This window comes from Hordeum vulgare, chromosome 6H (assembly GCF_904849725.1).
Source record: "Hordeum vulgare subsp. vulgare chromosome 6H, MorexV3_pseudomolecules_assembly, whole genome shotgun sequence".
Classification (NCBI taxonomy): Eukaryota; Viridiplantae; Streptophyta; class Magnoliopsida; order Poales; family Poaceae; genus Hordeum; species Hordeum vulgare.
In genome coordinates, this window is record NC_058523.1 from 174,692,613 (window position 1) to 174,704,795 (window position 12,183).

The following is a 12,183-nucleotide window of genomic DNA, read 5'->3' on the forward strand; positions in this document are numbered from 1 at the left end:
CGGCCGGGGAAGACGCGGACGACGAGGACGTCGAGGGAGTCGAGGACGTCGACGTGTGGATGCGGGAACGCGGCCTCCTCGGCCACCTCGTCCTCCTGGCACTGCTGACGGGGTGAGGTGGCGTCTCCTGCTGCCGCTACGAGCTCAACGAAGCTCGTTCCATGGCGGCACGCGGGCTCCTATTCTGGCGGCGCGAGGGACGAGGGGAGGGAAAGAACGGCGCCCTAGGGTTGTGGGGAGGAGGCTGGCTCCTTATAACGTCTCGGGAGGCGAGCCCGGAGCCACCGGATCGAGGGGAAAGAAGATCGGTGGCGGAGCTTTGATCGTACGAGCGTGACGTCGAGGGAGGAAGACGACGGACGTCGAGCGGGCTGCTGGCGCGAGGGACTTGGGCCAGGGAGGTAATGGGCCTCAAATGCCAGGGAGAAAAGAGGGAACCTGGCCCTCTCCCATTTAAAAACGCCACCTCAGCAAATAAAATACCAAGAAAAACTAAGGCCTTAAAAAAAATAAAAAATACTCCTGGGCACAAGGGATTTATGCTCCAAATTTCTAAAATACCAAATGATATTTTTACAACTAAAAATTATTGTCAATCAGATTAAAATAATCTGAAAATAAAGGAAAAACTCCAAACAAAATAAGTCTAAAAACCCCTCTGCTTCTTACCCACATACCAACTACCATGCTCTAAAGGTGTAACATTTTTATAACAACATAGGAGCAAAAGGATTTGAACTTGGGAAAAAGAATAAATAAAAAGGTTTGTAACTACACAAGGGGGTTTGTAAATGATGCCAAGCACCACACCCTCATTACTTCACACCACATCAACACATATGCATCAACACATGAAATCACAAGATACATGACCACAAGATTAAAAGCACCACATGGAATCATATGACCACATGCACCAACACCTAACACATGAAATGATATGATATGATATGCATGCAAGCAAGGGAAGAAATAAAAGGACACATGAAGTCATCCAAGCATAGGGCAATCTCATATCAAAGACAAGGTGGTCCCACATGAAGTAGGTCAAAATAGGGTAGGTTTTACACTTGGGGCATTACAAACTCTCCCACACTACAAAGAAGATCTCGACCTCGAGATCTAAGACTGAAAGAAAACGGGAAATTCGGAACGGAGGTGATCCTCGCGTTCCCACGTAGCCTCTTTATCGGAATGGTGTGACCACTGCACTTTGAGAAACTTGACAGTCTTGTTACGAGTCTTGCGCTCAGTTGCCTCGAGAACCGCAACTGGATGCTCATGATAAGAAAGGTTAGGCTGAAGATCGATATCTTGAAGATGCACCGTGCGCTCGGGGTTCTTGAAACACCTCCGAAGCTGAGAAACATGGAACACATCATGGACATTTGCAAAGGTTGACGGAAGCTCGAGCTGGTACGCAAGGTCGCCCCTCTTGCCAACAATTCTGAACGGACCAACAAAACGAGGCGCAAGCTTGCCTTTGATGCCAAAACACTGCATACCCTTCATAGGCGACACCTTGAGATAGACAAAATCATCAAGCTCATACGACATGTCACGGTGCTTGCTATCGCAATAGCTCTTCTGACGGGACTGAGCTGCTCTGAGGCTGTCGCGAATGATCGGACATATCTCCTCAGCTTCTTCTATCATATCATTGCCAAGGATCCGACGCTCGCCTGTCTGGGACCAGTTGAGCGGAGTACGGCACTTCCCGCCATAGAGAATTTCAAACGGAGCCTTGCCAGAACTGGCTTGATAACTGTTGTTATACGAGAACTCCGCGAAAGGCAGACAATCCTCCCACTTCATACCAAAAGAGATAACACAGGCTCTCAGCATGTCCTCAAGAACTTGATTCACTCTCTCCACTTGACCACTAGTCTGAGGATGGAATGATGTGCTGAAGCGAATCTTCGTGCCCATAGCAGACTGAAAGGAGTCCCAGAACTTGGAAGTGAAGATACTTCCGCGATCTGACGAGATCATCATAGGTACATCGTGCAACGAGACAATCCTCGAGGTGTACAACTCTGCCAGCTGAGCTGCTGAAATGGACTCCTTGACTGGAAGGAAATGCGCTACTTTACTCAATTTGTCGATGACGACGAAGATAGCATCATTGCCCTTCTTGGACTTCGGAAACCCGGTGACGAAGTCCATCTCAATGTGATCGAACTTCCACTCGGGAATCGGCAAAGGCTGCAAGAGGCCCGCTGGTCTTTGATGTTCTGCTTTCACCCTTCGACATACATCACACTCGTTTACGAATTGGCAATTTCACGTTTCATACGGGTCCACCAGAAAGTCTGCTTCAAGTCATGGTACATTTTGGAACTTCCAGGATGAATAGAGAGCAGAGAGTTATGAGCTTCTTCCATGATCACCTTCCTGAGATCACCTTTCGGGACGACAAGGCGGTCCTCGAAAAACAAAGTGTCCCTGGCATCAACAGTGAAACACTTATACTTGGGAAGACTCTTTCCCACGCCAATCTTGACCTTCTGCACCATAGCGTCAAGTAGCTGAGCTGCTCTGACCTGATCTTCCAAGGTAGGAGAGATCTGAAGGTTCGCAAGAAAACCCTGAGGAACTAGCTGAAGATTGAGCTTCCTGAAAGACTCAGAAAGACCTGGCTGGAGAGGTTGCAGAATCAGACTGTTGCAATATGCCTTCCTTCTCAATGCATCTGCCACCACATTTGCCTTGCCTGGCGTGTACTCAACACTCGGATTAAAATCCTGGAGCATTTCCACCCAACGTGTTTGCCGAAGATTCAAGTTAGGCTGAGTGAAGATATACTTGAGGCTCTTGTGATCGGTGAAAACTTCAACCTTACGTTCCAACAAGCGATGTCTCCAAGTCATCAAGGCGTGTACAACAGCTGCTAGCTCGAGATCGTGCACAGGATAGTTCTTCTCCGCAGGCTTCAGCTGCCTGGAGGTATAAGCAACCACCTTCCTATCTTGCATCAAGACTGCACCAAAACCCTGGAGAGAAGCATCGCAAAAGACCTGGTACGGCTTGGAATCATCCGGAGGAGCCAATACCGGAGTGGAGATAAGCTTCTCTTTGAGTGTATCGAAAGACAGTTGACACTCTGGAGACCAAACATACTTGACACCCTTCTGAAGAAGACTAGAGAGCGGCTTGGCGATTTTGGAGAAGTTCTCAACGAATCTTCTGCAATATCCGGCAAGACCGAGAAAGCTTCGAAGCTGCTTCACATTCTACGGAGGTTCCCATTCAACAATGGCTTGAACCTTGGACGGGTCAACCTTAATGCCCTCGGCAGAGATAATATGCCCAAGATAAACCACTTCTTTCAGCCAGAACTCGCACTTGGAAAACTTGGCATACAGCTTGTATTCTCTCAGTTTATCAAGCACCAACCTGAGATGTTTCTCATGTTCTTCCTCATCCTCAGAAAAGACCAGAATGTCGTCGAGATAGAGCAAGACAAACTCATTCTTGAATGGTGAGAAAATATAGTTCATCAAACGGCAAAAAGTCGGAGGAGCATTAGCCAGACCAAAAGACATGACCGTATACTCATACGAGCCCAAACTGGTCCTGAATGTCGTCTTCGGAATGTCTTCCTCGCGAATGCGAATCTGATGATAGCCCATTCTGAGATCAAGCTTGGAGAATACTTTAGCACCTTTCAGCTGTTCGAACAACTCATTTATGTTCGGAAGTGGATATTTGTTCTTGATTGTCTTCTTGTTCAATGGGCGGTAATCGACACACAGCCGGTCCGAACCATCCTTCTTCTTGACAAACAGAACACCACATCCCCACGGAGACGAGCTTGGTCTGATCAAACCCAAACGCTCCTGCTCATCGAGTTGCCTCTTGAGTTCCTTCAACTCTTCTGTACCCAGCTTGTACGGCCGTTTGCACACTGGCTCTGTGCCTGGCTCAAGCTCAATGACAAACTCAACTTCACGGTGCGGAGGCATGCCTGGTAACTCTTTAGGAAACACGTCTTGATATTCGCAGACTATTGGAACTTGCTCAATGGGATAGATCTCACCCTTTTCATTCAAGGAGAACAAGCGGATTGTGTCATCGCGCGCCGCGAATATAATCACATCCTCCGAAGAGTGGGTAAGTTTCACTTCTTTAGCTTCACAATCAATTGATGCCTTGTTCATGGCCAACCAGTCCATACCAAGGATAAAATCGATGTCGGACTTACCCAAGACATACGGAGTGGCCAGAAAAGAATAACTTCCCATCTTGATAGAGACATCCGGAGCAACCCAATGAGAGCTCATAAGCATGCCCGGAGAAACAATATCGAAAGACCTGTCCAACTGTTGAAGATGGAAATCGTGCTTTGCCGCAAACGGATAAGACAAGAAAGAATGCGATGCACCAGAATCAAATAACACTTTAGCAGGATTATCATTGACAAGGAGGTTACCCATGATCACATCTGATGAATTTTCTGCCTCAGCTGCATTCACCATGTTGACCCGAGCTGATCTGGGGTTGAACTTCGCAAGAGCGTTGCTTGGAGGTTTCCCTGGAGGAGGAGGCGGCAGACGGAGCTGAGAAGTGCATTTGTTGGCATAGTGACCCTTCTGCCCACATTTGTGACAAGTGACATCTGCTGGCTGCCTGAACTGAATCTGAGGAGGCCCTTGCTTCTGATGCTGGTATCTCTGCTGGAAGCCAGGGTTGGGTGGGTGGGAAGAACCACGTCCACCTGAGTGCTTCGGCTGCTGAGAGTGCCGACGAGGAGGAGGAGAAACCCAAAACCTCTGTTGCTTCTGAACCACCTGAGTCGAGGACGAGCTGGAATCTCTGAAATGCTTCTTGGAGTTCTCCACCCTCAGCAAGGCTGCCTCTGCTCGGAGAGCTAAGTTGTAGAATTTGTCGAACTCCTCAGGATCGTGCAAAGCAAGCGCTAACTGCAAGTCCTCCTTTCAGCCACCCCTGAACTGGTAGATCTTGCTCTTCTGATCCGGGACATCCTGCAACGCGTAACGGGCCAGCTCGTGGAACTCAACATTGTACTTGTACACAGAATTGCTGCCCTGCTTCAAACGCCTGAACTTCTCACGCATCTCCTCAACAAAACTGGAAGGGATGTAGTGGGACCTGAAGTCACGACAAAACTCGTCCCAAGACATCACCCTGCCACCTCTGGAGTCCTTAAGTTGCTGCCACCAAATAGAAGCTTGCCCCTTCAACTGAAACGTTGCAAACTTGACATAGTCCTCTGGACGCACATTGCTACACTCGAAATGCTTGTTCATATCACGGATCCAATCTTCCGCATCAAACGACTCGTCGCAAGAAGTGAACGTCTTAGGCTGGTTTGACAGGAACTGACTCAGACTGGCGAAGTGATTGCCACCCTGCTGAAAATTGCCCTGCTGATGATTGGCTCTCTCCTGGATCAACTGCAACAACATCTGAGTGTTTGCATTAGTAGCTGCCATCATCGCCTGCCAGGCCTCTGCAGGAGGAGGCGGCGGCGGCGGAGGAGGAGGTGGAGGCGGCATATCCTCACGCGCTGGGGTCTGACGAGTTGGTGGAGCCATCCTGAAGACGGACAGCATATTAGTCCACAGAATAATTGAAGATATTGCTGAATCAAAAGACAGGATGTCTGAATAGAATTTAGCATTGCACTCGAACAACATAGCAAGAGTGCATCCTCAAGGTAACAGACGACAAAATTCCGATAAGGACCACTGCAAACAAGTGTGAGCTAGAACTGCTCGGAACAAACATAAGACCGAGATTTCCGAAACCTCAATCAAGCGTTTGTAGGAAGATAGTCCTATATGATACTACTAGATATCCCACCTATGAATTCCCGAAAGAACCGGTCATGCAATCAGGTACACAGATACAAGGAGTATTTCACACAACTCCTAAACTAATCCGTCACATGTATCACATCCTTCAACACACAACCAGCATCTCGGACCTTCATCTACAACGGATCCTCGTGATCACAACGATACAAAGTGTGGTAATACCCCCGAACAATCTACACCAGAACTGGGGACATCGGGGTTATCTCACCACCACCCATATTGAAGCAATAACGAACACCCTCCGTTCTTAGATACTCAGAAATCTGAATGATGGCGATGTGCGCGATAATCCCTGGAGCTCAACTCCCCTGATACTTAGAGCAGATAGGAGGCACCAGGACATGATTCCGTCACATCGAAATCATATAGATTTCACAAATACCCGCGTGATCCTAAAAAACATTTGAGCGAGAAAAGGAGTAGAGTTAAAGATTTCCTAAGACGGGAACCTCACCAGAGCATAGAAGAGGAGAAAAAAGAATCCTACTCTCCGATATAACTACGACTCAAACATTTTCTAGACTCGACTCGGCCAAATACGATCACACAAAGTCTCCTATGGTCGTAAGGCTCTGATTACCAACTTGTAACTACCAAGATGCGGTCCTTTCCGATCTGGGGGTCGAGGCCCCCGAATAGGAAAGAAGCGCATCTAAGCGTTTCGCAAGCAAGTAACATAGCACAAAATAATAATACAAGTAGACAATTCGGGATTCAACTATCTTCTTATTAATAACTCAGAGTACAACACAGATACAAACAAGGTAGTTCCGGTACGGACTACAAAACATGGAAAATGCTATGCTACCCTGCTGCAGGCCCACGATCACGACCACGACTCAATCCTCTGGATAGTTCACGTAGAGGCGGTCTGTCTCCTCGTCGTACTGCCACGCCAGCTGGGTGCCGTCGGGATCATCTGTCTCTGGGGTACCTGTACCTGCTGGGAGTTTCGGAGGAATCCGTGAGCCACGGGGACTCAGCAATCTAAGACCTTGGTGCCAGAACTAGTCATGTTATTGGGTAAGGTAGGGGAGAAGTGTATCAGGCTGCAGCATCCTATGCTTGATTAAGTGGCTAACTTACGCAAAGTAGAAGGGAAGGTGGTCTACGCTAACGGTCGGAGCTACTTGATCAGTAAGTGATCCTGAACACCTACCTACGGCATTCATAACCCCACCGTGTTCCCGATCGAAGAGGGATCTTCGAAGGGACAGTCACGGTTACGCACACAGTTGGCAGTTTTACTTATTTATGTTTAAGTTCTCTAATACCGGATGTTAACAAAATATTCCAAGTTGCCACATAACCGCGGGCACGGCTTTCCGAAAGATTAAACCCTACAGGGGTGCTCCAACTAGTCCATCACAAACAAACACAGGCCGCAAAGGCATCCTCTATCACGAATCTCGTGATCTCGTCGGATTCCTTAGAGGAAAACCTCAACTCTGGGGGAAACCAAAGCTTCACTGGGATTCCTATACGCAAGATATACCGCTAAGGTAAGGCAAGGCTAGCAGGACCTCCCGACGTGTTGACGACCCTGATAAGAGCCGCGTATCTCAGTCTCAAGACACGCCGGATGAGTCACACTACAGGTATACCAAACCTCAGGTTGCCCTGTGGTGGCCCCATAGTCTGCCCAGTTTGGACCAACACTCATGAGGAGCACTGGCCCGGGTTGTTGATTAGATCCTCGGGGTAGCTATTCCCTATGCAGTTTATTATTAAGTGATTAGCAAATTAACACCAATGTTGGGTCCTGCCGGACAAGCCTTAGCACTACGCGATTTATCGAGGGGGTCCCCATAACAACCCCGAACGTGTTAGGAGCGATCATTATGGAATCAAACACCGATAACCGGTAACTAAGGCAGCAATAACGGAACAAAGCACCCGGAAAAAGGCTAGGCCTCCCGTAGTTTACCAAGTATATAGGTGCATTAATTAGATAACAGAATTTAAGATAATGATATCAAGCTCATGTTATCACATGAGGCAAAGCACCTGCAACTAACAATGCTAACATTAGTAGCTGAGCAAGCCTACTTAGCCACACAAGTTTGCTAGGAAGGAGTACGGTGTTTGGGCTCATGGCACATGAAGAGGCAATTTAAATTCAGTGGTAGGCAGCGAGCAATATGACATGGAAACAAAACTAGCATAACAAGTCTAGAGATGGAATCAAGGTCATATCATCTTGCATGTGATATCCTCAGCTTGGAATGGTTCTGGATCGTCCTGCACGTACTCTCCTGACTCCATGTATTCGTTCTCCGATCCCGGTGCTACCCAACATAAGAATAACAGCCAATGAACATCAGCACCACAAGATGCAACAATCACATGATGCATGAGATGAAATTTGAGCATGCTCCACTATTTCTATCACTAGCATAAGCAAAATAAACTACTGCAAGTTTCTGGACAGAACTGTACACTAAGCTATTTTTACATGCATGAGAATGACATGAACAGATGCGTCTCGTGAAAACGATGCAAAACCATATAAAGAACATTGCAAACGGAGCTACGGATCAACGGGAATCAACGAAACAAGATATGAAGCTCTACGTGGAAGTATCAACACCACACTCACAATTGGCACAAATCTGGTATTCCCAGGTTGCCAAGACATGTAACAACCCAACATGAATGGATTGGAGCAAGAAAGAACACCACAACAACAATTAAGCACACACTTTGATCAAAATGACAAAACTACATAATCTGCCATATTCTGCATCTTAGCTATTTGGGAGCTGCATGCAACATAGCTACAGGTCTTCAAACTTGACAATTAATATATGTGGCTGTTGCCAACCAAGAACACTACAATCACCAGCAAGAATCACATCAAAAGGAATTAACCTCTAGAATATAACAGGCCACAAACTTTCCCAAAACCATCAGATCTCAGGGACTTTGTGAAAATTCCTGCACCTGAGTTTCTATCTCTGTTCTGAAGCTTTTTTACAGCAACCAAAACACCACCTACTGGACTCCAAATGACTTGAAATTTGACAGGGAGCTTCACAAACATATCAGGTTCAAATTCTTAGCACTGAACTAAGGTTATTTCTCTACATAATTACCATCACATCCTCATCTATAGGGGAAGAAAATGTTTCCAGCATCGCAGACTTAGTGGAATTTCAGAGTTCACTAATCTGGAATTTTTCAGCCACATGCCCACTTTGTCTAGGCATAGTTTGTACACGCATAACACCAAGAGGTAATTCACACCACTATGGTGTAGAGCAAAACCCCTACTGCTATCACACAAGAACTCACGCTTTTGGGCTCCACCTATTCCATGGAATCAAAGATCAAACTTGCAACAAAACTGAATATGCAACTCCATAAAGTACCCTACTAAGAAAACCACTACAAAGGTGGAGTTCATGTGCACAATGACAAAGTGACATGGGGGTTTGAACCCCATGTTTGTGTCATGCACATCAACACACCAATACTTATCACAAGCCAACCCCACACTCAACATGCTCTCTTTCATATTAAACATGAGGAGGTGCACAACTTGCAAAGGTGGGAAGGTCCACACCACACATATGTCAAGCCTAACATATAGCTAGTCCTACCCAATCTAGTTAGAACATACAATAGCTACACTCCCATCATGATTCCAACACCATCACACCCAAGCTTACTCAAGTGCACATCAAGGCACATCATGCCTTGTCATGTGTGAGGCTCACACACACATCAAACACTCTAGCACCACATAGTGCAAGAACCCAACTCCAAGCATAAGGGAAACACACTCACATGCACAAACTACCACCACCAAGGCTTAAATCTCAAGGACTTGTGCAATTGCACAAGCATGTGTGTAGGGTTACACACACACTTGCACACACACTCAACCTCAAGCACAAACTCACACACACATAGATCTACACCACTACTACTATCACACAAACCCTACATACATGCCTTCTCTCACACCTCCATCAAACAACAGGAATGTTAAAAAAAATAAGGCATTGGAACCCCATTGATCTAGGCATGGAGTAGCACACAAAGCAAGGGAAAACAACAAAAAACAGCAAGAAAGAAAAAGGGAAAAGAATTGGGGGCTCTCTGGGATTCGAACCCCAGAGCCCCTGGTTCAACACACCACACATATCCACTGCGCTGCTGCTACGGCTGTTGACAAGGGAGGTGGAACAAGCAGGGTAAGGTTTCCCTGCAGAGCACTAAACCGGGAGTAAAACAACTCAAAAAGAAAGTGTGGAGCGGGGGGGGGGACTCGAACCCATGCCCTCCTACAGGCACAGGCGCTGTCAGCACTACCACTACCACCACGCTACAGATCGACGTGAAAAGGTGCTCGCTTGGCTTCCCGAAACTACACCGGAGGTGCTGCTGCTGCTGCTAACGCCGGTCTACCGTCTACTCCGGCAGGCGTCGGGCTATCTTCTCCTACGTATGCTACGCCGAGAGGGGGAGCGAAGGAAGGCACTGCAGCTCACCTTGCTCACCTACGGGGACGAGCGGAGCGGAAGGAGGGGGAGCGAAGCCGATGCAGAGGAGGTGGCCGGCCGGGGAAGACGCGGACGACGAGGACGTCGAGGGAGTCGAGGACGTCGACGTGTGGCTGCGGGAACGCGCCCTCTTCGGCCACCGCGTCCTCCTGGCACTGCTGACGGGGCGAGGCGGCGTCTCCTGCTGCCGTTACGAGCTCAACGAAGCTCGTCCCATGGCGGCCTGCGGGCTCCTGTTCTGGCGGCGCGAGGGACGAGGGGAGGGAAAGAACGGCGCCCTAGGGTTGTGGGGAGGAGGTTGGCTCCTTATAACGTCTCGGGAGGCGAGCCCGGAGCCACCAGATCGAGGGGAAGGAAGATCGGTGGCGGAGCTTTGATCGTACGAGCGTGACGTCAAGGGAGGAAGACGACGGACGTCGAGCGGGCTGCTGGCGCGAGGGACTTGGGCCAGGGAGGTAATGGGCCTCAAATGCCAGGGAGAAAAGAGGGAACCTGGCCCTCTCCCATTTAAAAACGCCACCTCAGCAAATAAAACACCAAGAAAAACTAAGGCCTTAGAAAAAAAAACAAATACTCCTAGGCACAAGGGATTTATGCTCCAAATTTCTGAAATACCAAATGATATTTTTACAACTAAAAATAATTGTCAATCAGATTAAAATAATCTGAAAATAAAGGAAAAACTCCAAACAAAATAAGTCTAAAAAACCCTCTGCTTCTTACCCACATACCAACTACCATGCTCTAAAGGTGTAACATTTTTATAACAACATAGGAGCAAAAGGATTTGAACTTGGGAAAAAGAATAAATAAAAAGGTTTGGAACTACACAAGGGGGTTTGTAAATGATGCCAAGCACCACACCCTCATTACTTCACACCACATCAACACATATGCATCAACACAGGAAATCACAAGATACATGACCACAAGATTAAAAGCACCACATGGAATCATATGACCACATGCACCAACACCTAACACATGAAATGATATGATATGATATGCATGCAAGCAAGGGAATAAATAAAAGGACACATGAAGTCATCCAAGCATAGGGAAATCTCATATCAAAGACAAGGTGGTCCCACATGAAGTAGGTCCAAATAGGGTAGGTTTTACACTTGGGGCATTACAATTGTTCCGGAGAACGGAGTTTTAGTCATCTTGCCCATGAGGCATGGTTCGCACGTGTCAAGTGAATCAAAGTCAAGTGACTCCAAAAGTCCATCGGTATGGAGTTTCTTCATGCGCTTTACACCAATATGACCTATGCGGCAGCGCCATAAAAACATGGCGCTATCATTGTTAACTCTAACTCTTTTGGTCTCAATGTTATGTATATGTGTATTATCACTATCAAGATTCAATATGAACAATCCTCTCACATTGGGTGCATGGCCATAAAAGATATTACTCATAGAAATAGAACAACCATTATTATCTGACTTAAACGAGTATCCGTCTCGCAATAAACAAGATCCAGATATAATGTTCATGCTTAATGCAGGCACTAAATAACATTTATTTAAGTTCATAACTAATCCTGATGGTAACTGAAGTGAAACTGTGCCGACGATGATTGCATCAACCTTGGAACCATTTCCCACATGCATCGTCACTTCATCCTTTGCTAGCCTTCGCTCATTCCGCAGTTCCTGTTTCGAGTTGCAAATATGAGAAACAGAACCGGTATCGAATACCCACGCACTAATACGAGAGCTGGTTAAGTACACATCAATAACATGTATATCAAATATAGCTGATTTTTCCTTGGCCGCCTTCTTATCAGCCAGATAATTGGGGCAGTTGCGCTTCCAGTGACCCATACCCTT